The 23,814-nt window shown below is 41.9% G+C and overlaps 1 protein-coding gene across 1 annotated transcript in view; it reads left to right on the forward strand.

The window, feature by feature from the left end:
- The first annotated feature begins 1,649 nt into the window (after positions 1–1,649).
- The window catches only part of TAFA4 (TAFA chemokine like family member 4), a 175,179-nt gene continuing 153,014 nt past the window's right edge, over positions 1,650–23,814 (forward strand). Inside the window, exon 1 of the mRNA XM_061396436.1 lies at positions 1,650–1,857. The gene's annotated coding sequence lies outside the window, so the exon portion shown is untranslated. The remainder of the gene's footprint in view (positions 1,858–23,814) is intronic.

Here is a 23,814-nt window from a genome sequence, read left to right on the forward strand (position 1 = left end):
ATTGAATGGCTGTAGAGTTCTTCAAAATGACTTTCACCCTCAGCTCTTCTAAGTCTTTGTCCCCATATTACCGTCTCAGTGAAAACTAGCCTGATTCTTACATTTTAAATCATGACCTCTCTGTGCTCACTTCCCTTTCTGCACTTCATTTCTCTCTGTTGCACACCATACTCTGTACTTCACTTACGTATGGCGTTTATTGCTGTCTCCCCTCACTAGAAGGTAAGCTGTATGAGGGCAGAAATTTTTACTGTTTCATTTACTTCTGTTATGTCTGTATATACCAGCACCAGACCCAGAGTATGCCATCAGTTTCATTGACTGGCTGACTGAATGAATGCCATCAGGAGCACTCTGGCATCTCTTGGCATGTAGTTTCAGGTTTTCCTTGGATCTGCCTTTGGCCTTCATAGAATCTCAGTGCTGAGGAACTCCTCAGAGATCAAGTTCCTGTCTCTGATACTTGAATTCGCTTTTAGACTGGTGACAACTTGGTAATAATCTTGGCTTACAGAGCCCCTAACTTCGAGAGTAAAAGGACAAAGGGTTGAAAAGGTTAAATGATACATAAAATAATATGGCATGATGGGTGTCTCGTAGAACAAAGGAATGGGGAGCAGAGGCAGGAAGCTTGTAGTGGCACAAGCAGCAGCTCAGAGAAGGGCAAATATAACCTGGTGTACATCTGGGGCAAAATGGTGCATAATGATCACTGCAGGGTGAAAGGACCAGAGGATGATAAGGAAACCAATGACAGTGAACAGCGCAGTGATATACAACAGTGCTCCTCAAACTTTATGCAGATACCAATCACCTGGGGATCTTGTTAAAATGAAGATGCTGTTTCAGGGTGGGGTCTGAAAGTCTTTGTTCTTAACAAGTTCTCAGGGGATGCATCTCCGGGATTGCACTTTGAATATCAAAGAACATGGATTCTGCAACCAGACTTCCAAGGTTCAGATTACACAGGGACCACTGATTAACTGTGTGATCTTCAGTAAGTTATGTAATGTCTCTGTTTTCTGGTGTATAAAATAAAGATCAGATGAGGTATTCTCTGTAAAATGAATACTATGTAAGTATTAAGTCATGGATTATGACTGTTACTTGGGGATGGGAGAAGGAAGAGGATTTGGTGTGGGGTTCCAGGCAAAGAAGCCTTAGCGGTACTTTCATGATTTTTAAAGTGTTCAGGTGATCACTGTGCAGATTTCCCTCCTTTTCCTTGCAAGCAAGTTACAAAAGAAGGTGGATTAATTAGGCATGTGCTATGCTCAGGGCAGTTAAGGAAAACTGTTTGCAAGCTGCCTTGGGTCCTCCGATGGAGAAACCATGTGAGGGGATTGTTTCAGCTGGGAGCTGAGCCCTAAATTCCTCTCTGATGCAGGGCTCCACGAGGCGCTCAGCTCTTCAGAAGGAAGAGCTTTCCCTAGCACCTGCTGAGTGATGGCCACAGCGAGGCGCTAGGGAGAGGCGCGCGGAGTCCGATTCTGGGAGCACCGGAACAGAGCGAGGCTGCAGGCCGGGTAGAGGGCAGACCCACGTGGACCACCAGGCGGGGCGGGGGCGGGGGCAGCCAACCAGCCTGACCAATCACCGTGACCCGCGGTGGCCCTGCCCTCCCCGTGGGCTTGCTAGCCTGGCTCTGCTGCACTGCTGGCTGCGCGCCGCCCTGGACGGGGCGCACCGAGGCTGTTGCCAGACCCCAGGAGTGGAGTCGCAGCTGCTGCTTCCGCAGACGTTTGTTCTCCAGATGCAGTTTCGGACTTGTCTTCAGAGAGACTTAGGAGTTTCCTTTCAGAGCGAGCCTGCTGAGGTGATGGACCTCTGTGGGGATGTCTGCGGGGAGGCGGCACGGTGAGCGTCCTCTGGCTCGGGTGCGGAGGGAAATCGGTGTGTCGCTCTGCACGCGCAGTTTCAGACTTGGCTGCCGGCTTTAGCTGAGTGAGGAAGGTTGAAAGGGCAAGGAGGAGGTGGGAAGATGGGATTGGGGTGACTTGGGACCCTTTGCTCACGATCTGTCTCCTGGGCAGCATCTGCCTCTTGGGCCGATACCGACTTGCCTCCTCCCGCTCATCCTTGCGCTCTGGACTGCGGGAGTGACCTCCTGTGGTGGAGACTGCCGTGCACCCCGAAGTTGGAAACCTCGCTAAGAAGCGGGGTGTGTGTGGCACGCTTCCAACTTCAGGGTTTGTGTCTGTCACTCAGAGATCCCGAGGGTGCTCCGTGAATGTCTGAGAGGTCACTTGATGGATTGATATGTAGAGGCAGAGGGCGAACTGGTCGCGAGTCCTTGTTTTGAAAAAGTGTGAGCCGGTATCTTTATAGGAGCCTGAAGGAGAGAGCTGGTTAGCCTACAGCTGATTTCCTGCTTGCCCGGCTCTTGCTGGGAGGACGTTGCGTGATCCGGGATGCAACTTGCAGCTGTGAGCGCGAAGCTTCCCACGCAAGGGGAGAAGTGGAGCGGGTCTAGAAGTACCGTCCCTTCCCACATTAGGCATCTAGCATTTGTCCACCAAGCCGGCGTGCTTAGATTTCTTCCCGTCTTTTTCGGTTTCGTCCGCTGTTGCTTCCTTTGCTCTGTCTGTCAGCCCCTGGAAGGGAGGGCATCTTTAGCCTTAAGCCATGTTCTCTTCCTCTGGGACGATGTGGAAAGCCTGATAACCCGCACCTAGGGAGACAACCCAGGCCAGACACGGTGCTACTGGTGTGTTTTTCTCTTGAATCAGCGTCACTTAACGTTTGAGAGCTCCACAGACTCCCGTGAGAACCTTAGCTAAGCTATGAAGCAACTCCTCAGCCAGATGTGCATACACGAGTTCATGGTTACTCGCTGAAACCTACCCCTGTGCCCATCCCCCACACAGGATTTTAGGACCCCCTTGAGGAAGTGTCTGTATCCGTGTACTCGGTTCCTCTTTAACTTTCAACCGCTGTCCCTCCGAGACGGGCAAGCTTGATGTGATGTGACAAGTGACCCTGGAGCGTGGGAACAGAGACGTTCAAAGCCGTGGTCTGATTCTGTAATATCCGTGGTCTGGGGATTCAACAACCTGAAGCCCATACCTGCAGACCCATATGCCCAAATTGGTCTCCAATGATGGTTCAGTTTCCTGGTCAGACTTGCCCTCCTTCCAGGCCACTTGCTGAGGGACAATGAGTTTGTGTGTCTGAGTCCTGTTCAGGCAGGACCCGGGTTTCAAAGCAAACAGAAAAAGGCTAAAATAATTTAAGAACATCCATTTCCTCATAGATATAATCTGTGTTTTGCACTCAGTCATTTGAGGACAGATGTGTGACTTGCAGAATTCAACAGCTCACTGTGGGTTTTACAATGAGGAGCATTTCTGCTGTTTGAGGTTGTGAATCAGTGTGTAAGCCCAGCACTGCCTTTGGATTGGAAATACAGATCTTAATAAGGCGGTGTGAGAGCAGTTTTCAGAATCATTACGACTAATGATGACTTATGTTCTCCCAAACTGACCGTGTGAGTGGACATTGCTCATTTGTGCAAAAAGCTTTCTTTATCTGTGTAGGCATTTCTTGATCAATATTCTCATGTCCAAAAAAATGGATTTCAAGATTTTATTCCTCAGTTCTTTTCATTTTTCAGCTTTGGATGACTTTGTTCTCTTCCTTCTGTACCATCTTAACTCCCCTTTGACACTTTGAAATGTATTATAAGGTTGTAAGTCATGATTTGACGTGGCCAGTTTTCCCTGTTAAAAGATAAGAAAATTGCTCTTACCAGATAAGCAGTGGCTGCCAGTTCACTTATTTTTGAATGGCTAATTTGTTTTTTCTTCTCCCACAAACTTGCACACAAATATCTCAACTTGATTACTGAATAGTTTTTCATTTGAGGGAACTTTTCCATATATCTGGTTCTAGAATTTTCTGAGTCACTTAAATTTCAATATTCATTTTTTGACTCCTTTTAGAGATGTGTTTTGTTTGATGACCTAGTTCCATTTAGTCACACACAGACACAGATTCTTTGTCCCCTTACCTACTTTTCAGTGGCACATAGCCTTTCTCTAATAGCTGCTTTTATTATCTGCACAGTTCATTTGTTGGTACACTTAATATAATACTGTTATGTAAATGGTGTGTTGGTGTATATGGTATTAAAACTGCAGTCAATGGAGATTAACCCTTGGGTATGACATCATCACCAGCCAATCCTCTATCTGATTTGAACATGCATTGACAAAAGTCACATTATCATATTCAGCAAGGGTTTCTATATTGCCTGTGATGAATCAGAGAAAGAGGGAAGTCCTTTGGTTCTTCCTAACTCTCAATTAGCTGCCCAGTTGGAGAGTTTTGGGGATTTCTACACTAAGAAGCTTAGCTTAATAATAAAATTCTCAGATTGCAGTTTTATAGATCTCTTTAGAATTTGCATAAGTACATTTTCCCCCTTTTGCTTTCTTCTTTGGAAAATTTTCACCCTGCATTTGGCTCTGTTTCTTTACTGATGGAGAGACATCATAGTAAATGGACTAACCTTTTGATTTTTTTTTTTCTTTGAAATAGGTGGAACATCTAGGTGATGGACTCACTTGTTTGCATACATGTGTACTTTTCATCAGGTGTTGGGTATGAATCTGCTAGGGTTACCAGTGTACCTATAAATCTCAAAGTCAGTCATAAATGACTGGGAGATCAAATAGTGTTCTTCATTCTAATTTGTCAAACAGATTCGGGATTGAGGGTAGGGGGACAGGCAATAGAAAAAGATGTCTACGAAGGGGTTGGTGAAACAATTTTGGCTACCTTAATGACTTCATAATTATTTGTTTTGAAAACACTATTAGAAAAAGCTCAGATCCTTCCTAGGCAGCCCTTACTTATATAGGCTTGAATGGGTGTGTGGAGTTTGGTTTTACAATAATAGCCAACTCATTTTGTGAACTCTGGCAACCCGCTGCTCACAGCGTAAAATTAACTTTGGCTTCCCATGTTTTTAATATCTATTGAAAAAAATAAAAGTAACTCTTTCTGTTTTGCAGTAGCCATTTAAGTTAAATCTACTTTCCTCCATAAAGTCAGTTAAGAGGGTTCTTGGGTTTTGTATTTAACATAAATTTAACTGTGCAGTGTGGTTTAAGGGGAGAGTCAAAGGCAAGCAGAAGTTTGAATCTGAAAAGTATCTCAGAGTTCCTTTTTCCAGAAGATCAGAAGTAGGAGATGTTGTGACTTGGATCCCCTGTGGGCTTAGAACCCCCGAATCCTTACTCCTAGCCCACTGTGCTTTCTGGTGAAAAGCTGCAGGGAATGGCTTTAGTAATGTGCTAGGACCCACATTTTGGCTCTCTCTGTGGAAGGAGGACCACATCCACTTCTTCCATTATTGAGTCTTAGTTAGAACATTATGTTCGTTGAACCCGACTCAGAGATTTGATAACTATATGCAGCAGTTAGCTTGGGTCACTTCCTGGTAGCTTAGTATTGTAATTGTAAAAGAGACATTTAACTGAGAGGTGATGGTGGAGGAGGAGTGGCTGAGGTGACTCAATTTGGACCTGAGCACAGGGAAAGACAGGGATGATAAAACGATGCTGAGGCATCACTTCAGGTCTAAGAACTCAGGACATTTATTTATTGTGTGATAATCTCTTCCTTCATACTTTGTGCTTTCTAGTTGCTGTGCAGCCAAACCAATAATTTGGAATAATACTCTTTTTTAAGTATGATCATGAATATTGATAATGGCATCTTACCTTTGTTGAACACTTAGTGTGTACCAGGTATAGGGTTAATAAATCCCTTTCTCTGTATGGATGAACTACTGATTTTCAAAGGTCATTCATGTAAAACCACATTGACTCTTTCTTTGGCATTCTTTTTAATTCAGAAGATGTCAGGATCAAACAGTAGCAAGTTATTAGCATGAGCATAAATAATTTTCATTCAGAAATACAGTAGCATCAGATATTAGGGGATTCTTGTTAATACAATGCCAAATAAGAGGAATATGGTGTATTTAGATAGGAAAGATGTGGCTAATTAGTTTTATTTTAAGAGATTGTTCGTAGTATTGTTAGTACAGAAGAGTAGCATAATCCCTTTTAGAAAGATAGGAAGATATGTTTATATTTCTTATAAAGAGAGAACAGTGGGATTCTTTTAGAATAAAAATATGCATTGCAGAAAAAATAGTCTATGTTGGCCTTGTTAGTACTGTAAGTTCATTCCAAACTAGATACCAGTCAAACATTTCTGCGGCATTTCAGTTGTCTTAACTAAAAGTGGAACTGTCAAAAACTAGCATTGCTTTTATGATTAGTTTTTTGACGACCATTAATTATGTCTGCTTGAATTCTCTTAGGTTTACATCTGTGTTGTGTATCCTAAAGTTTTCTCTGAAAATTTATGGTTTTATTCCTTTATGCAATTTCACATTATCCTGTGCTTTAAGGAATCATTAAAATATTGGCATGTCCTTGTTGTAACAAAGGTACTTCCTTGTCCATCAGCTAAAACCTCAGACTATAGACACAGCTCCTGAGATAATCAAGGAAGGTTTCCAGCAAGAACCTGAAATCATCTAGGGCAGAGGTTCTCAGCTGGGGGGCAGCTTTGCCCCTCAGGGACATTTGGCTATGTCTGGAGTCACCTTTGGGGTTCCACCTGGGGTGGGTTATGTGGGTCTCTAGTAAGTAGAGGCTACGGATACTGCTCAACATCCTATAATGCACAACATGGCCTCTACAGCAGAGAACACTCTAGCCTGACATGTCAAGAGTGCTGAGGTTGAGAAACCCTGCTGAAGTACAATTTTCTGGGCCCAGCGTCTTGAAGTGGCTTATCCAGTGTCCCCAGCTCCCTGTTTCTGGCAGGGAACCTAGATCTCTGAATGCAAACCCAGGATTCTTTTAATCACTCTAGGCTTCCGTTTTGTACAGTTCTCTCTCTGTTTCTCTCTAATACATTTATAAAGATAATACACGTTTGGGGTAGAAAATTTACGTACTGTAGAAGGGTATAAAATGGAAAGAAAAAGGAACCCAATTCTGCCATTGAAATAGTTCCTTTTCATATTGCAGTAAATGTATTTCCAATTCCCTCCTTCTGCTTTTCTCCACATACAGACATTTAGACCAAATCACTTTAGATAAATGGGGTCATCCCTCATATAAACTATGTGCTGGTTTGTTTACTTGGCAAAGGTCTCCTGGAGGGCCCTTGGTGAATCCACTGCTGGGAAAGGAGGCTGATAGCCATGTGGTCGGGCAGAATTTCCCCAATAGGGGAGACCTCCTGTGCACTGTGCCTGTTTTACACACAATCTGTGCTTTGCAGCCATTCTTAGAAGGATGATGAATCAGTGAAAAGAGCTGATTTTGTATGTATGCCATTCTTTTTCATGGCTGTATCTTATTCTATTTAAAAATTCATTTTAAAATGCTTTCCTCTTTGCCAAAGGCAGCAAGTTTCATCATATTAATGTTATATTAAGTCCTTGAGTTCTACCTTTTTTTTTCTGATGTCTAGTTTGAGATTGAAAGTACCTTGAAAGCCAAAAAATATATATATCCATTGAGGTGTTTAACTGAGGCCATCTGAAGAAAATATTATTGGGGTGAATTCTCTGAATGTATCAGTGGGGGCAACAAGTCACTGGGGCCCAGTGATCTTGCCGTCTTCGTTACTATTTAAATCATTTGGCAGCTCTTCCAGAAGCAGCCAGATTGTAATGTAAACATCTGTTACCTTTTCTCTGCTTTCAGAACTGATTATGCAACCAGGCTTCACATCAGAGACCCACAGCTTTCTTCATCTGTATTCCTGGATTAATTCCTTTTCTCTCTCTCATGGACACATCCACAGACTCAAATCAAAAGAGCCATAAAATTGGTTACCATGAGCTCAGTCCTCCCAGGATAAAACTCCTATCTTCTTTGTGTTCTGTCCTGCTCTTTGCAGACTGTCGGGTCAGCTCAGGAGCGTAGAGCTCCATTAACCAAGCTGGAGGATGACTGAGTCTGTCCCCTGGTACCTCTCATTCTCCATGTGTACTGAATTCCTACCACCTCAAACCCTAGGGGCTGATGCTCAGCTAAGGAAGTTTGGGAAACTAACAGGTTAATATTTAAACATCCCCAATAAGGGCACATAGGGATAAGAGTGATGTGCAAGGGGTGTGCAAGGAGACATTTACATGGAGTTGAACATTTGATAGTAAATGTCTCTTTCACTAGTTTCTGCTGGTATTTGCCATATTTACATTAAGGGATGTTTGAAATATTTTGTTGACCTTTTAAAAAATGATAGTAGCAACAATGACTATCATTTGTTGAATAAGGATATTGCTGGCTAGTGCACCAAGCATTTACAAAAATTGTGTTAAAATACAAATAATAGAAGTTTACCTACTTAATACCATTGAACTGTATGCTTTAAAATTTGTAAGTCCGTTCACATTGTTGAGCAGTCATCACCACCATCCATCCTCAGAACTCTGTTCATGTTGGAAAACTGAAACTCTACTCAGTAAACAACATCTCTGCATTTCCCCTCCCTCCAGCCCCTGGCAGTTACCATTCTGTTTTGTATCTTTACAAATAGAGCTGCTCTAGGGTCCTACAATATTTATCCTTTTGCGACTGGCTCGGTTCACTTAGCATGATGTCTTCAAGGCTCATCCGTGTTGTAGTGTGTGTCAGAATTTCCCGACTTTTTAAGTTTGGATACTATTCTCCTGTGTGTATACACCATGTTTTGTTTACCCTTTCATCCTCCATGGACGCTCAGGTAGTGTCCACCTTTTGGTTATTGCGAATAAAAGTGTTATGTACACATATCCGTTGGAATCTTTGCTTTCATTTCTTTCGGGTAAATACTCGGAAGTGGAATGCCTAGGTCATATAGTAATTCTGTTTTAAATTTTTTGAAGACTTTCTGTCCTATTTTCCATAGAGAATGTATCCTTTTACTGCACTGAGAATTTTGATGCACTGTCTCATTCAATTCCCATACCCGCCTCCCCACCCCCCACCATACACACACACCAAGCCCTCCAAGATAGCCATAGTCATCGTCCCCATCCTGTGCATGAGAAAAGTAAGGCACATTGGCAGGAAGCCACACAGGTAGCTTGTGAAAGAGCCATGATTTGAACCCAGGCAGGACAGTAGAGCCAATGCTCTCACTAGAGTATCCATTCTTCCAATTGAGGAAAGATTGACTGGACTACTCCTGCGTAGGGCCCAGGGATGGGGGGTGGGGGCAGCTAAGAACTGAGTAACAAACACGCTGATTCCAGAGAGAAGCTGTGAAAGTCCTCGCCCTGCCACGTGGAGGAGTTTGATTGAGATGTGGGTCAGATGCTCATTGAGAAATTGATCTGTGATCAGAATAACCAGAGGGCAGTAAATACACACTGTGGTTATTTTGGCTGCGAATAATGGTGCTGCCTCCAGTCCTCTGGCAGTTAGTAACCATGCAGCCCATGTTTTTTAAAATGCCATGCCAGTTTTGTTCCTTGCTGGAGGTGGGGGGTGGTAGTGGGTTGAGACAGTACAAGGAAATGATCAAGACCAAGGTAAGCTTTAAGCTGGCTCTGAGTGATTACCGTAGTTTTACTTTACAGAGACAGTAGACAGAGGACTTGGGCATTTTTTTTTTCCCCACCAAAAGCACAGCTTAATGAAGTGACTGCAAAAGAAAGCACGTATAGTCACTTTAGAGAATTAACAATTGATCAGTTTTGTGGTGCCCGCAACCTTTATAAGCACCCCATGTTTATTCATTATTGTGATCACACAGCGTAAGCGGCCTGGCTTGATGTGATGAGCCAAAGCAAGATGCGAAGACATTTAAATATACTTGAAATTAAAGTCTGCACAAATAGGTATCTGAAGGGATATTCTAATTTGATTCTAAAGACCTAGAAATAAGCCTCCATCTGGGGGTGGGGGTGGGGGTGGATCCTTCTGGAATCCTAAATCAGATGTGTGTAGTTCAAATATTTCTGAACCATAGCATAAATAGACATGAACTTACAAGCAGTTGACTACATCCATATATGAGTTGCACTGCCTTCATTTACTGAGAAGTAAGTGACAAGGGAATATGAATATTGGGTTCATGCTGATTATAGTTTTTAAATTTTTTGTCCTCTGCAAATCTTGGATTTTTAAAAAGTCTATTTCATATTATCACTGTTGCTTGGTGATGCCCCCCATTCTGGTATGATTGCAGTTCTTAATATTATTACTTGGACCAGTGCATAAGAATCACCTGGTATAGTTCAGTTCAGTTCAGTCACTCAGTCGGGTACGACTCTGTGACCCCATGAACTGCAGCATGCCAGGCCTCCCTGTCCATCACCAACTCTCGGAGTTTACCCAAACTCATGTCCATTGAGTTGGTGATGCCATCCAACCATCTCATCCTCTGTCGTCCCCTTCTCCTCCTGCCCTCAATCTTTCCCAGCATTAGGGTCTTTTCCAGTGAGTCAGCTCTTTGCATCAGGTGGCCATAGAATTACCTGGAGGATTTTGTTAAAATACCTGTGTCTTACCTCCAGGGCTCCTGGTTCAGGGAGTCTGGGCTGGAGCCTGATAATGTTCACTTCTGACAAGTCCCCATAGAGCCTCTCAGACCATACTTGACTTAACACTTCTTTTTACAGCTCATCTTTTGATTTAAAATTTTTAAAATGAAAAATTTTAGAAAAAGGACTATGTTATTAGGTGATAGGTTTTATGTTTTGTAATACATTGATGTTTTTCTAAATAGAATGATTCTGGAGATGAATTTAAATTCCTGGGCCCAAAATACAAATTCAATGTTGGTTAGATAGGTGTTATGGGTGAGAAACCGATGTTGATTATGTCCGTAAGTTTCCTTTAGAGCATAAGATCCATTTTCTGTGGCTGAGAACTTTTCTTAAAATTAATTTACTTTAATTGAAGGATAGTTACTTTACAATATTGTGGTGGTTTTTGCCATGCATCGACATGAATCAGCCACCCATGCTAAACCCCTGAACCGCCCTCCCAAGAATCCATTGTTTAAATGGATGTTGAGGAAATTTTGTTGTGTGGAGCACGTAACATGCATATTGCCTCTTTCTGTCGTTGGACTGATGTCTGTATTGACTAGGGAAAATGTGGCTTCTAAGTCCATATACTTTTGAGTCTAATTTAAATTGTAATCCTGTCGGCAGGCGACATACATGAATTTCGTCTCTGTATAGTTAAGATTCAGCAGATGTTAAAAGCTGATGTGGATTTAAGATTTCATCCATTCTGGGGATAATTGAAGGTTCAGTCAGGACCAGAACATGGAGATGGAGATGGAGTTATGGTACTTGAGGGGATATGGAAAGTTTTTGCACAGATGCCTGGCTTCTTGTGTTCTCCTACCACTTGGAGGAATAAATTATCTCCTGTGTTTGCTGAAGTGAAAAGCTTTTGGTGGATTTGACTTTTGTCTTGCACTGTTAAAAAAAAAATGTGAAGTTTGCAAACTGAAGTCTCTTCTGAATAAAAGACAAATGAGAGGAGGTTGATTTTTAATAAATCTTCAGTCTTTTTTTAAATTGGGGTTTTATGATTATTTTTCAGAGATAGCTCAACTTACAGAAACATGTGGCTGTTGGCAGGAAGGGAAGAACTGGTAACCACCAAGAAGAGAGGATGGGCTGGATCAAGGGCATTTAATCTCCTTTGTCTCCAGAGCTATGTTTTAATTGCATAGCTGGTTTGCGGTGATACTTTCCTGGAGGCTGTGGCACATTGCATGTGACTAGGTTTGTACTAACGTTTTCTTGGGACCCATCAGTCACTGTTGTCCCTTTGACTGGTTTTTACTTTGGTCATCTCTGCCCAACTGTCAAGATGCTGTGGCTCTCCTTCCCTGGCTGCCTGCCACTGTGCCCTTTGTCCCCTCCAGCACTCAACTCCAGACAGTTAGAAGATGAGGCTTCCAAGTTGAAAGGCAGCTGAGGGCACGACAGAAGATAGCTTACATGGAAGACTAAATGGCAGAAGCATCCAAACAACAAAATTACCTGATTTTTTTTTTTTTTTTTTAAGAACAAATATCCACTTAGGAAAGAAACATGGCATTTGGTTTACTGTAGAGCCTGGTGCATGTAGACTGTATTCTCTGCTGGCTGAGAATGGCTGTCAGTGTTATTACAACTGCTAGCGTTGAGTCTCATGGACAAGGGTGACATCAGTTGTAATACAGGATCGTAGTGACCTTGTGAGAGTCCCGCTGGTTAACTCATGAGTTCTAAAACAGTAAAAGCAAAATTAGAATAACATGAAAGGTACAGTTCAGTTCAGTTGCTCAGTCATGTCTAACTCTTTGTGACTTCATGGTCTGCAGCACGCCAGGCTTCCCTGTCCATCACCAACTCCCAGAGCTTGCTCAAACTCATGTCCATTGAGTCGGTAATGCCATCCAACCATCTCATCCTCTGTCATCCCCTTCTCCTCCCACCTTCAGTCTTTCCCAGTATCAGGGTCTTTTCAAATGAGTCAGTTTTTCACATCAGGTGGCCAAAGTATTGCAGTTTCAGCTTTAGCATCAGTCCTTCTAATGAACATTCAGGACTGATTTCCTTTAGGATGGATTGGTTGGATCTGCTTGCAGTCCAAGGGACTCTCAAGAGTTTTGTCTGACATCACAGTTCAGAAGCATCAATTCTTTGGTGCTCAGCTTTCTTTATAGTCCAACTCTCACATCCATACATGACTACTGGAAAAACCATAGTTTTGACTAGCCCGACCTTTGTTGGCAAAGTAATGTCTCTGCTTTCTAATATGCTGTCTAGGTTGGTTATAGCATTTCTTTCAAGGAGCAAATGTCTTTTAATTTCATGGCTTCAGTCACCATCTGCAGTGATTTTGAAGCCCAAGAAAATAAAGTCTGTCACTGTTTTCATTGTTTCTCTGTCTATTTGCCATGGAGTGATGGGACCAGATGCCATGATCTTAGTTTTTTTAATGTTGAGCCAGCTTTTTCACTTTGCTCTTTCACTTTGATCAAGAGGCTTTTTAGTTCTTTTTTGCTTTCTGCCATAAGGGTGGTGTCATCTGCGTTTCTGAGGTTATTGATATTTCTCCCAGCAATCTTGATTCCAGCTTGTGCTTCACAAGCCTGGCATTTCGCATGATGTACTCTGCATATAAGTTAAATAAGCAGTATAATATACAGCCTTGACAATATACAGCCTTGACGTACTTCTTTCCCAATATGGATGAAAGGTGCAGATCATGTTTAATTATCTCTCTACCCACTTCTGTTATTCACTCCCCAAATTTTATAGAGTTTGGCTTATATTTTTCTGCACATATTTATAATATTTAGTATGCTTTATCCAAATGTGAAGAGAAAGAATGTATTGATCACGTCTCAGAAGACTCTCTGTAACCATTTTAAGTTGATTTGTCAATGCTCACTGATCAACAGAAGTAGGAGGCCTATCTGGCATTTAATTTAAAGTTTAAAATGCAGAAACGTCAAAATATAGTAATTTGCTATATTTATGTTATTTACATTGTGTATGTTTTAAAAAATATATGTGTGTGATGTTTTATTTTTTATTTTGCTTAAATAGTAACATATAATTTGTGTTGTCTTCCAGGTCTACCTATGTTGATACATTAATAGCACTTGTCCATTTCTTAATTTGCTTCTTAAACTTTTATTTTTGGTGTTCTAGGTCTTCATTCATGTGCTCTAGCTGCAGCGAGCCACTGGAGAGTTGCAGCGCACAGGCTTCTCGTTGCAGTGGCTTCTCTTGTGGAGCACAGGCTCTAGGGGCTCAGTAGTTGTGGCTCATGGGCTTAGCTGCCCCATGGTATGTGGGATCTTCCTGGAACAGGGATCCAGTTGGCATTCCTTGGCATTGCAAGGTAGATTCTTAGTCACTGGACTACCAGGGAAGCCACTTGTCCACTTATTTAACTGCCATTAATGTTCACTTATGAATCTACTACATTTTAATTAGCCATTCTCGTACAGACAGGCATTCATATTTCCCCATTTTTTTCTATTACAGTGAGTATTATGAGAATATTGTTGAGCAAATTTGTACCTGACACTGAGACCCAGTGTTCACTGTTGAAAGCCCTCTCATAATTACACATCTCTCTGTAGCCATGTGTATGTGTTTTTCTGGAGTGGAAGTGGAATTGCTGGATCAGAGGATATGTTTTAGAGCATCAAGTTGCTTAAGAATGCATCTGGAAAATGTGGGGATGCAGAACGCCCCATTCATTATTGTGTTCTCTTGGAATCAAGATGTACAAACTCCAGGAGTCAGGCCCTGGGCTTTCTAGATGCACAGTCTTTTAATTTCCAATAGAACTTTCTGTGATGAGGAAGAGTGTTCTAAAATCCATGCTGTCAGCTCTCGTAGCCACTAAGTGACCACTGAGCACTTGAAATGTAGCTATTGTGACCAAGGATCTGAATTTTAAATTTTACTTCATTTTAATTAATTTAACTTTAAATTGAAATAGCCACACCTGTTTAGAGACTCACATTTTAGACAGTTATAAGTGGGAGGTACTCACCATCCAGGGAGTACATTTACTGTTTTACTTTTCAGTGCCAGAATGTTTTAGAAAGTGACTCATGCAGAGGTGGAAATGTAGTCTGTTTTGTTCAATAAGAGGCTTAAGATGTGTTAACTGAAAATAAAGAGATAAATAATCTAATGAAAGCAAGATGCTGCTGTTAAGATTTATTGGGCACTTTTCCCCCTCGTTGAGAGACTGTTGTCTGCTCTACATGGTTGGGCTGCCTGGTGGGAGCTGTGCAGTTCTACTGGGGCAGTTCTTTGTAAAGTGAATTGATGGCTATGTAAATACGGCCATTAACCTTAAGCACCTCGGACAGCTCCTTGGGCGCTGCCGCTCTCTTGCCCTTGAAAATGTCAGTTGATGGATGTCAAGATATAAAAAAATTTTTTTTTCCTTTTCCTCTAACTGGTTGAAGCAGTGATCCTTGCATGTCACAGCTAAAGGAACCAGTGAAATTGAGGGCCTACTAGATGTAAATACTGTAACAGGGGCTGGGAACTCTTTTCTTGCAGAAGGTTATTTTAAAGGCTTACTCTCAATATGAGAGATAGGACTGTGTATTTGTATGTACATCTTATTTTTTAAAAATACACCTTGTTTTAAGGAAATGATGTTTTATACTTCTGGAATTTTTATGTATTTTAAAATTAGACATACTTTGCCATCAAAACAATACCTTCTTTTCCTTCTCTTAGAAGAGTTTTTGAAGTAGATTGAGCGAGGGTGATGGAGACAGATTAGTAAGATTCCCACGTTGAACATGCGTTTGTTTGCAGGAAAAGCCAAAGTTGTATTAGAGGTAGTGGAGAAACATGGTGATTGCCAATGTCTTGATTTTCTGTCTGATCTCATCTGAGCCCTCGCCCCCTTGCTTGCTTTCTGGTGATGACACTGGCCATCCATCTTTCCCCTAGAACGCACTAAACTTATCACTTCTTCAGTGGCTCTGTACTTGCCTTGGAATGTGCATCCTCTGTTAGTTTTCCTCTTCTTTCCTGATTGGCTCCTTCTCATCCTTTAAGTCTCACATGTTCCCTTGAGTACTTATGTTTTTTACGTACTTGACCCAACAGTGATCTGCCCTGTATAAAGCAGTGGTGGGAGTTTCCAGTTGTTATGATGTGGAAATCCTTGAAAAGCTGCAGCTCAGAGTGTCAAGACGCATTGTCGTTATTCCTGAAGTTCTGCCAGAGGCCACGTTCCTTCTGCCAAATTGTAGTGATCTTCCATAAGGCTGGGCATTGGAGTGAAAACTCAGAGGTATTGAATTCAGAGTTTAGGTTTCTGCCATCTCATTCCATGTTACGTAAATGCCATCGTTTCTCTGAACTCTTAAGTCTTTTCCACATTGATACACAGGGGTGTGTCAGCAATAGAGGACTTAATTCTACTCTTGGGTTCAATGAGATATATACACATATGGTTTTATCTATAAATATCACCAGAGGCAAAAACCTAAAAGTTTAAACCGTAAAATACTTTGGTCTCATGATAAGTGCAATTGAGGTACTATTTATGCCTGAAATCTTTTATTATGTTAACAGGATAAGGAAGTATGTGATACTGACCAGTTTGAGAAGAAATGTCAAACTGAGAGGAAATACAAATAACAGTGAATGTTGCCTTCTAGGGTGCTGAAATGCAGAGAGGTTCCCTGAAGTGACAAAAGACAGCATGTTGGACAATCGTCATTTCTTTCATTTATTTAATCCTTGATGGTCATCCATACAAAGTGTACATATACAATACAGGCTTACGGAAGAGATGCTACTTGCCTATATCTTTCCACCTCCCTTCATAATGGAACCCTGATTTCTAGCCAGGCACCTGCTGTGTGGAATCAAGATCAGATTTTAACAACCTCTCTCATGGTATGAAATGAATGTAGAAACACTGGGTGGTGTTTCTGGGGTGTCTTCCTAAAATCAAGATGGGAACCCTTCTTGGATATCTTAAATCCTAGAAGGTGAAGTAATGGTTGATACTGCAGCAGCCATCTTGGACTGTGAGGTGACCTTGAGAATGAAAGGCAGATGGCTGAAGAGAAAAATGGAAGTAGCCTGAGACCCTGCTATGTGGAACTGAGCTACCTGCCCTGGCCTGCCTACCGTTTGACTAAATTTTTGTAAAGGAGCAAGCCTGTATTTTTTTATGTCATTGTCACATGCAGTGAGATGAAATGATACAAGTGTAATGCAGTGACAAGTAAGGTTACAATGTCCCTGAATGAGTTCATAATGTGGTAGAAGAGTTTACAGTCCAGATATATGGGCTTCCCTGGTGGCTCTGCGGTAAAGAATCCACCCGTCAGTGCAGGAGATGCAGGTTCGCTCCCAGATCCAGGGAGATCCCCTGGAGGAGGAAATGGCAACCCATTCCACTATTCCTGCCTGGAGAACCCCACGGACAGAGGAGCCTGGTGGGCTACAGTCCACGGGGTCACAAAGAATCCGACATGACTTAGCGACTGAACAACAACAGCAAATCCAGAACACCCTTTCAAGTTATGTGTAGACCTAGCTTTGGTTCTCAAAAACCCACTGGAGGGAAGGCTACATTGTACAACAGATTTTGAATCAAAGGAATGAATACTACATAGGTTGATCCTGAAAACCATTTCTGGGAGAGTCACTCAGAGATACTCTACGGTATGGGGACAAGAAGTGAAGAAAACAGCCAAGGCTATTAACGGCCATCAGAGACTTCTCCAAATTGCCCATATTGAAGTTAGTTACAACTCATTCTCAAATAAATTGAAGCCTTACCCTTTTGATGCATCTTGACAGGAAATGTGTATTTACTGCCTGAAACGAGTCTAGTTGCTGAGCCACAGTATTTCATAAATGATTAACATTAGACAGAGGCAGTAGAAACCTCATGCTTTTTCATAAATAGCATTCCACAAGAAAGAATTTTTCACAATCACAAGATATTTACCCTGTTTCCAAAAGGACAAATTCACCCTGGTAGATTTTTAACTTGTTTGTCATAAAATAGTTCCTGCTTTCACACATGGAGAGATAGTCACTTAAAATCTAAGGAGATGAGCAGATACATTCAGTGTATCTTGATCAATTCAATATTTATTGAGTGAGGATAGGACTTTATAAGTTTCTTCCTTTCTCCATGTATTTCTCACATGCTTATTTTGCATAAGGTGGTAAATGTGATTCTTGATTTTAATATGGATTTCATATTCAGTGAGCTTTCTGTGTAGTAAGGGAGATTGAGCTGCAGTGGAGATCAATGTGGAAGAAATAGGCCTTTTGAAAGTTCAGAGGTGGGAAAATTCATGTTCCATCACCCTTTCACAGTTGCTCTTTCTTATCAGCCAATTAGCACCTTAGTTATTTTCTATTGGTGCTTTTCCAACAACACCCTTAAATGTTTATACTTTGAAGATACACTAGTGGCTTGAAAACAAAAAAGGACTCTAGAATTGGTTGTTTTTTAAGCAAGAACTAACCTGAGGGCAGAGTAAACATTCTGGAAAAAAAATGGCCACTTACACAAGAAACTAACTTCTAATATTAGCTTCTGATACGTCGAGATTGCATTGTCTTTTGTGGCTAGGATCTTCTAATAATACTCAATGATAATAATAGGATAATAATTATTATCCTATAATAATAATAGCATGATAATAATAATAGGATCCTCTAATAATACTCAATGACTTAGTTGTCATTGGATCAGACCTTAGAGTTCAGACACACACTGTGGGCTTTATAAAGTCAGGATTTGGTGCCAAGAATCTTATCATATTGGGTGTTCGACGACAGCGTCTGAGTGAGGAGAGATTAGGAAAGTAGGTAACTTTATGGGCAACATCAGTGGCAAAGATGGAAATTAGCTGCTAGAGCCAGGATCCGCCAACTTTTTCTGTACATGGCCATATAGTAAATATTTTAGGCTTTGTGGGTCACGTGGTCTGTGTTACAACTTTTAAACTCTGCTGTTGCAGTGGGAACAGAGCCAGAGACATAATGTAAATGAGTGAGCAAGGCTATGTTCCAATAACATCCTATTGGTGAACATTGAAATTTGAATTCCATATGATTTTCACATGTCAAGAAATACTATCCTTTAGATTTCACTCAACCATTTAAAAATGTAAAAAACCATTCTTAGTTTTGGGGTTTTAAAAAACAGGCAGTGGGCTGGATTTGGTCCCTGGATTTGTTTTTTTTCATTCTGGGCTACAGTAAAGGTTCTTTTGACTTTCCTCTTTAGCTAAGGTGTGTGCTGTTCATAGTTCGGTGATTTCCAAATTTCAGTCTTTTGCATACTGCCTTTGAGCGGTTTGTTTTGTTTTACCATATTTTCCCATATTTTCATTGAAACAGACGTGTCCATTCTCATCTAAACAATTATATTAATGAAATACAGTCTAAATGCATCCGTGTTTGAATATTAATTACTAAAATGGAACATACTATCACGTCACATACCATACTGACTTAGTACTTTTTAATTTTTAAAAATTGAGGTATCACTTCTAATAAAGTACCCAAAGCTGAACCATTAGAACTTAGTGAATTTGCACAGATGTACTTCTGGGTGGCACCCCACAGGCCTGCAAGCCTTGTAGTTGCCCAGCCCCTGAGGAAAGAGCCCGGAGACAGTGACAGAGACATCAGTAGCTTATTGGACAAGGGATCTTTAGCAAAGGGTCCTGGAGTGACACTCCATCATTGACAGCAGACGGCAGGCAGGGCATGGCAGCAGTCTACTGAAGAGAGGAGGGGGCTACCATTTATAGAGGGAACTCACTAGTTACCAGGGAAACCAGCAGCTGGGGCAGGGACAAGCATGCAGGCAGTTACTGATTAAGCCCTATAATTCAGAGGGTTGGATTGTCATGTGAATGAAACAAGGCCTGGTTGAGCAGGGAATGTACAGAGAGCAAGACAACAGCCATCTTGAATGGCCTGACCATATTACATACACCCTCACAAAACCACTATTCAGAAAGACTGCAAAATTCCAGCTCCCAGATGGGTCCCTGGTATCGCTTTCTACTCATACCCAGCCCGTCTTAGGTGACCTCTACTCCACCTCTGCCAGCAGAGCTTAGTTTTCTCTCTTTTATAGCTTTGTGTGAATGGAAACGTACAGCCTGTGTTGCTTCCCATCTGAATTGTTTGGTGCGCTTCATGTCTGTTGCATGTAATGGTAGTTCTTTATTGCTGTGTAGTGTTTCATTGTATGAACAAATCACTCTACTTATCCATTCTATGTAGAACATACAGGCTTCTTCTAGTCTGTGCGTTAGGCTGCTGTGAACTCTCACCATGTTATTGGTTGACATACACACTTCTTTCTGTTGCATATACTCGTGTTTTTCAGACTGGTTGTTTGAACCAGGGCTATTTCCTGGCAGAATTGTTATAAAAGTAAAACACAGTTAACACTTAAATTAACAGAAATTTTCTTTAACTAATCTGTACCAAGTTTTTAAGTAGAGTTAATATATAATATTGCATTAGATTTAGTTGTACAACATAATGAATGGGTATTTGTATATGTTGTAAACTGATCCCCACAATTCTCCTTACCGTCCATGCATCCCTCACTACACAGGTACAGATACTTTCTTGTGATAAGATCTTTGAAGTTTGAATCTCTCAGCATTTCCAAAAATGCAACACAGTATAATTAACTCTAGTCAACATGTCGGACATCACATTCCCATGACTGACTGATTTTGGATGAGCCGAGCTTTCTTTTTCAGGCTTCACAGGTGGCTGTATTGGTAAATAATCTACCTGCCAATGCAAGAGACTTGGGTTCAATTCCTGGGTTCAAAAGATCCCCTGGAGAAGGAAATGGCAACTCACGAGGGCCTGGTAGTCCGTGGGGTCACAAAGAGTTGGACATGACTTAGTGACTGAGCACACACAATGCTTAAATAGCACTTATGCTGTGTGAAATGCTATTCTGAATCCATTGGATTTATCAGCTCTTCTTGCTGGGATGAGTAGGGTTGTTGTCTGTGTTTTATAGGAAGCTAAGGAACAGAGTGATGAACATTTGGCCAGGGTCACCAGCTAGTAGCTTAGAGAGCTTGAATTTATTTCTGTCTCTCTTGGTCTTCCCATCTCAGTCTGTCTCTCATTGAGAAAGTCTTTCAAGCATTGATCAGATTAATTACACTGATTTTTTTCCCCCAAATGTAGGAACTACCGTGTGTAGGACCCTGTGCCAGAGACAGGGTAAGTGAGGAACAGCATTGCAAGCTGATCTCCAGCAGCTCATGATTTGAGCTGGAATTTGAACCCAGGTGTGGCTCCAAGGGCTCTGCCTGTAATTATTCTGCTAAGTAAAACAAGCTTCATTTTGGTCCGTTCTTCCCTGTCTCTTCCAGCACCTCTCTCCTTCTCTTTCTGGGCTCTTTGCTGCCCCCACTGGCCATGCTGTGTACTGCAGGCCCCTGGCTCTCTTCCTGGTTGGCCAGCTTTGTTTTGCAAACCCACCTAGCCACCACCTGCGACAGGGGCAGAACAGAAAACTGAATTCTGGTGTCACTTGCCTGGATTTAAACCTTGGCTTCAGTTATAACTATTTGTGCAACCCTTTCAGGTGTCCTTGTCCATAAAATGGAGAAAATATCACCTGAGCAGTGTGTGGGAAATGTGTATACAGCTCATAGCACAGTGTTTGACACACGGGAAGTTTTCATTAGATAGAATCAGCTATTGTTTTTATTGCTATTTATTTTGGTTGTTGTTATTCAACATATGTGTCATTAGGGCTGTTTCAATGAATAACTGGGCAGCTGAAAGCCTCCCCATATTAATTCCTCTAGGACAGACAATTCCTTAATAACTCCAAGAGTTGATCTGTAGTAGGATAGCCTGGCTGGGGAGATATTTGGGGGGCATGGTTCCCTCCCCCACTGCCTTCAGTCACACCTTTGCCAGCAGCCAGCCAGCCTGCATTAAGAACCTGGATAAATACCTTGAACCTGCAAAGTGAGCTCCACAAGTGGTTTAACATCCATTTTAACATCCTCACAGAGGAAAATACCTGAGTACTGTTTTCTTTCAATTTTGTTAATCTCTAGTGGTTTTCTGAAGCCCAGAGAGGGTTTCCGTAGGGCTTTCTGATTTTCAGGGTTTTAACAGAAAAACAGGTGAGTTTGAGCTCTTGGGTCTTAAAGGGACAGCCAGGAATCCCAGAGCACTTGAATGGGAGCCAGCAGCACCTTGGTCCTCCTGTTTTCAGCTCAGCCAGTTATTAATTCTCTCTGAATGCAGCGGCACACACACAGATGAGGAAGGTTGATTAACGGCTTCCTGCTTGCTCGCTCATCTGGTCCCAGACACTTTGAAAATGCAGTGGGAAGAGGGTGGGGGAAACTAGGGGTGTTCACTGGGCAGAAAAAAAGAAAAACCCAGTGTAGTGTTGGATGTCCCATTTTGCACTGGTGCTGCTGTTTTGCATTTAATTAGTGGCCAGTCCTTAAGCCAGGCATGTAACATTTTGGTTGTGTCCTTGAGCTGCTACAGTCTTTTAATCACAGGCCCCCTGCCCCACTTCTTTTGATGTACTATTCTACAGGCAAATAAAAGACCCAGATTTGATTCCACGGGACTGGTAAAAGTAGAAGCGGGGGGGTGGTTTGGGTTTGTAGGTCTTTCCTGATGTTTCATGATTAAAGGGGCCCTGGCAGGTGAAGAGAAAGAAATTGGCTTGTGTAACCCTTAAGGAGAGGGTTTCCCTTTAATGTCTCAAGAAGTGGAAAACAGACGATGGGGAAAAGAATAGAATGGGATAATGGAATAAAGGTGCAGGAAATATTCTGTGAGCCTGGACCAAAAGAATGAAGGAGAAGGATCAGTGATTCACCCAAACGTAGCGGATGAAACATTGATCCAGGGGAGCTTACAGGAGGGGACTGAGGCCTCCGAGGTGAGGTGCAGAGAATTAAAACGATTTCACGGCGCTTGGGCTGATGAGCTGGGTGCTAGAGCCCTCCGTGCGGGTAAGGCAGCCCTGTCTGCTGACACATACATCCCAACATACAGACACCCTCTCCAGGAAGGTTTGCGGCATTTTATTTTTCTGTTTCAGCTTGTTAGATGTACTGTGTATACATCAAGCCATCTTCCTTCCCTGTCCCCATCTTGCTACCCCACCAAGATTGCAGGTATTTCTGGGTCTCGCCTCTTCATTGGTCCTCTGGTTTATTTCCAAGTCATGCAGTGCCGGGTGGTGTCCAGCATATAGAAGACTTTCAAATATTTGTGGAGCAGATAATTTGTTTGGGGGATTCTCCTCTGTTGGAGACGTCTCCATTTTAGGGAATCCTCTTCTGAGCGTCTGGCTTCCGGTTGCTGTTCGGTGTATGTATGTGTGTCTGCACAACCTGTGTGACCTCTCTCACAGCTTGTTTCTCCCACTGTAAAACAGAGTTGATCATTTCCATCACCTAGGGTGAATGTGAGGGACACATGACCTCACATGGGGACCTCATCTGGCACTGTGTCCCACACATGATGCCTCCCCTGTCCTTTTTACTGTCTCAGTCCAAAATCTGCAGGGAATGTTCTTCTAAAAAACAAAGAAGAGGAACATTTAGTTCTAATGGACAGCAAGCTCTTAGTTGTTGATGTTTTGTCTTTATTTTATGAGAAGATGATAGAGGTGTGGGTGAAAGCAGCAAGAAATGTCCAAATGCAGGCTTCTGTAGGAAAAAAGAAAAAGGATTGTAGAGGATTAATCTTTGCAGTTCATTTTATCGATTGGCTTGGCATAATTGCTCATCTCTCGAACATCATCTGCCTCTTTGCTCTCGGCAGCAAGCTGCTAGGAATGTGAACAGTGCCCTTACTGGGTTTTGAGGTTACCGTTATTGAATTGTAAATTGTGTAGGAGAGAGAGATACGGAGTTTGACCCTCTTTTTGGGAATGTGAGATTAAACTGAGCCAATATTTCAGGCCAAATCTATCATCGAATCTTTTTTGCATGCTTAGTAATTTAATGGGAGGTAAGAGGATGTTCACCAAACAATTAAGTACCAAGCATTAAGTTACCCTTTTAATGACATTTTATTAGGACAAACCTATGAGGTTTGGACAATGAAATCTGATTGCACATGGGATTTGGTGCTTAATTAAATGTGTAAAGTAAAAATCATAGAATTGCTCTCTGAAAAATCCCTTAAGATATTTTTGTGTCAAGAGGAATATCTCCATGGGGAAGTCTGGGCATTCACATTTATTGAATAAATGAATGTTGAGTGAATTCTGCTTAGAA

Source organism: Bos javanicus, chromosome 22 (genome assembly GCF_032452875.1).
Source record: "Bos javanicus breed banteng chromosome 22, ARS-OSU_banteng_1.0, whole genome shotgun sequence".
NCBI lineage: Eukaryota > Metazoa > Chordata > Mammalia > Artiodactyla > Bovidae > Bos > Bos javanicus.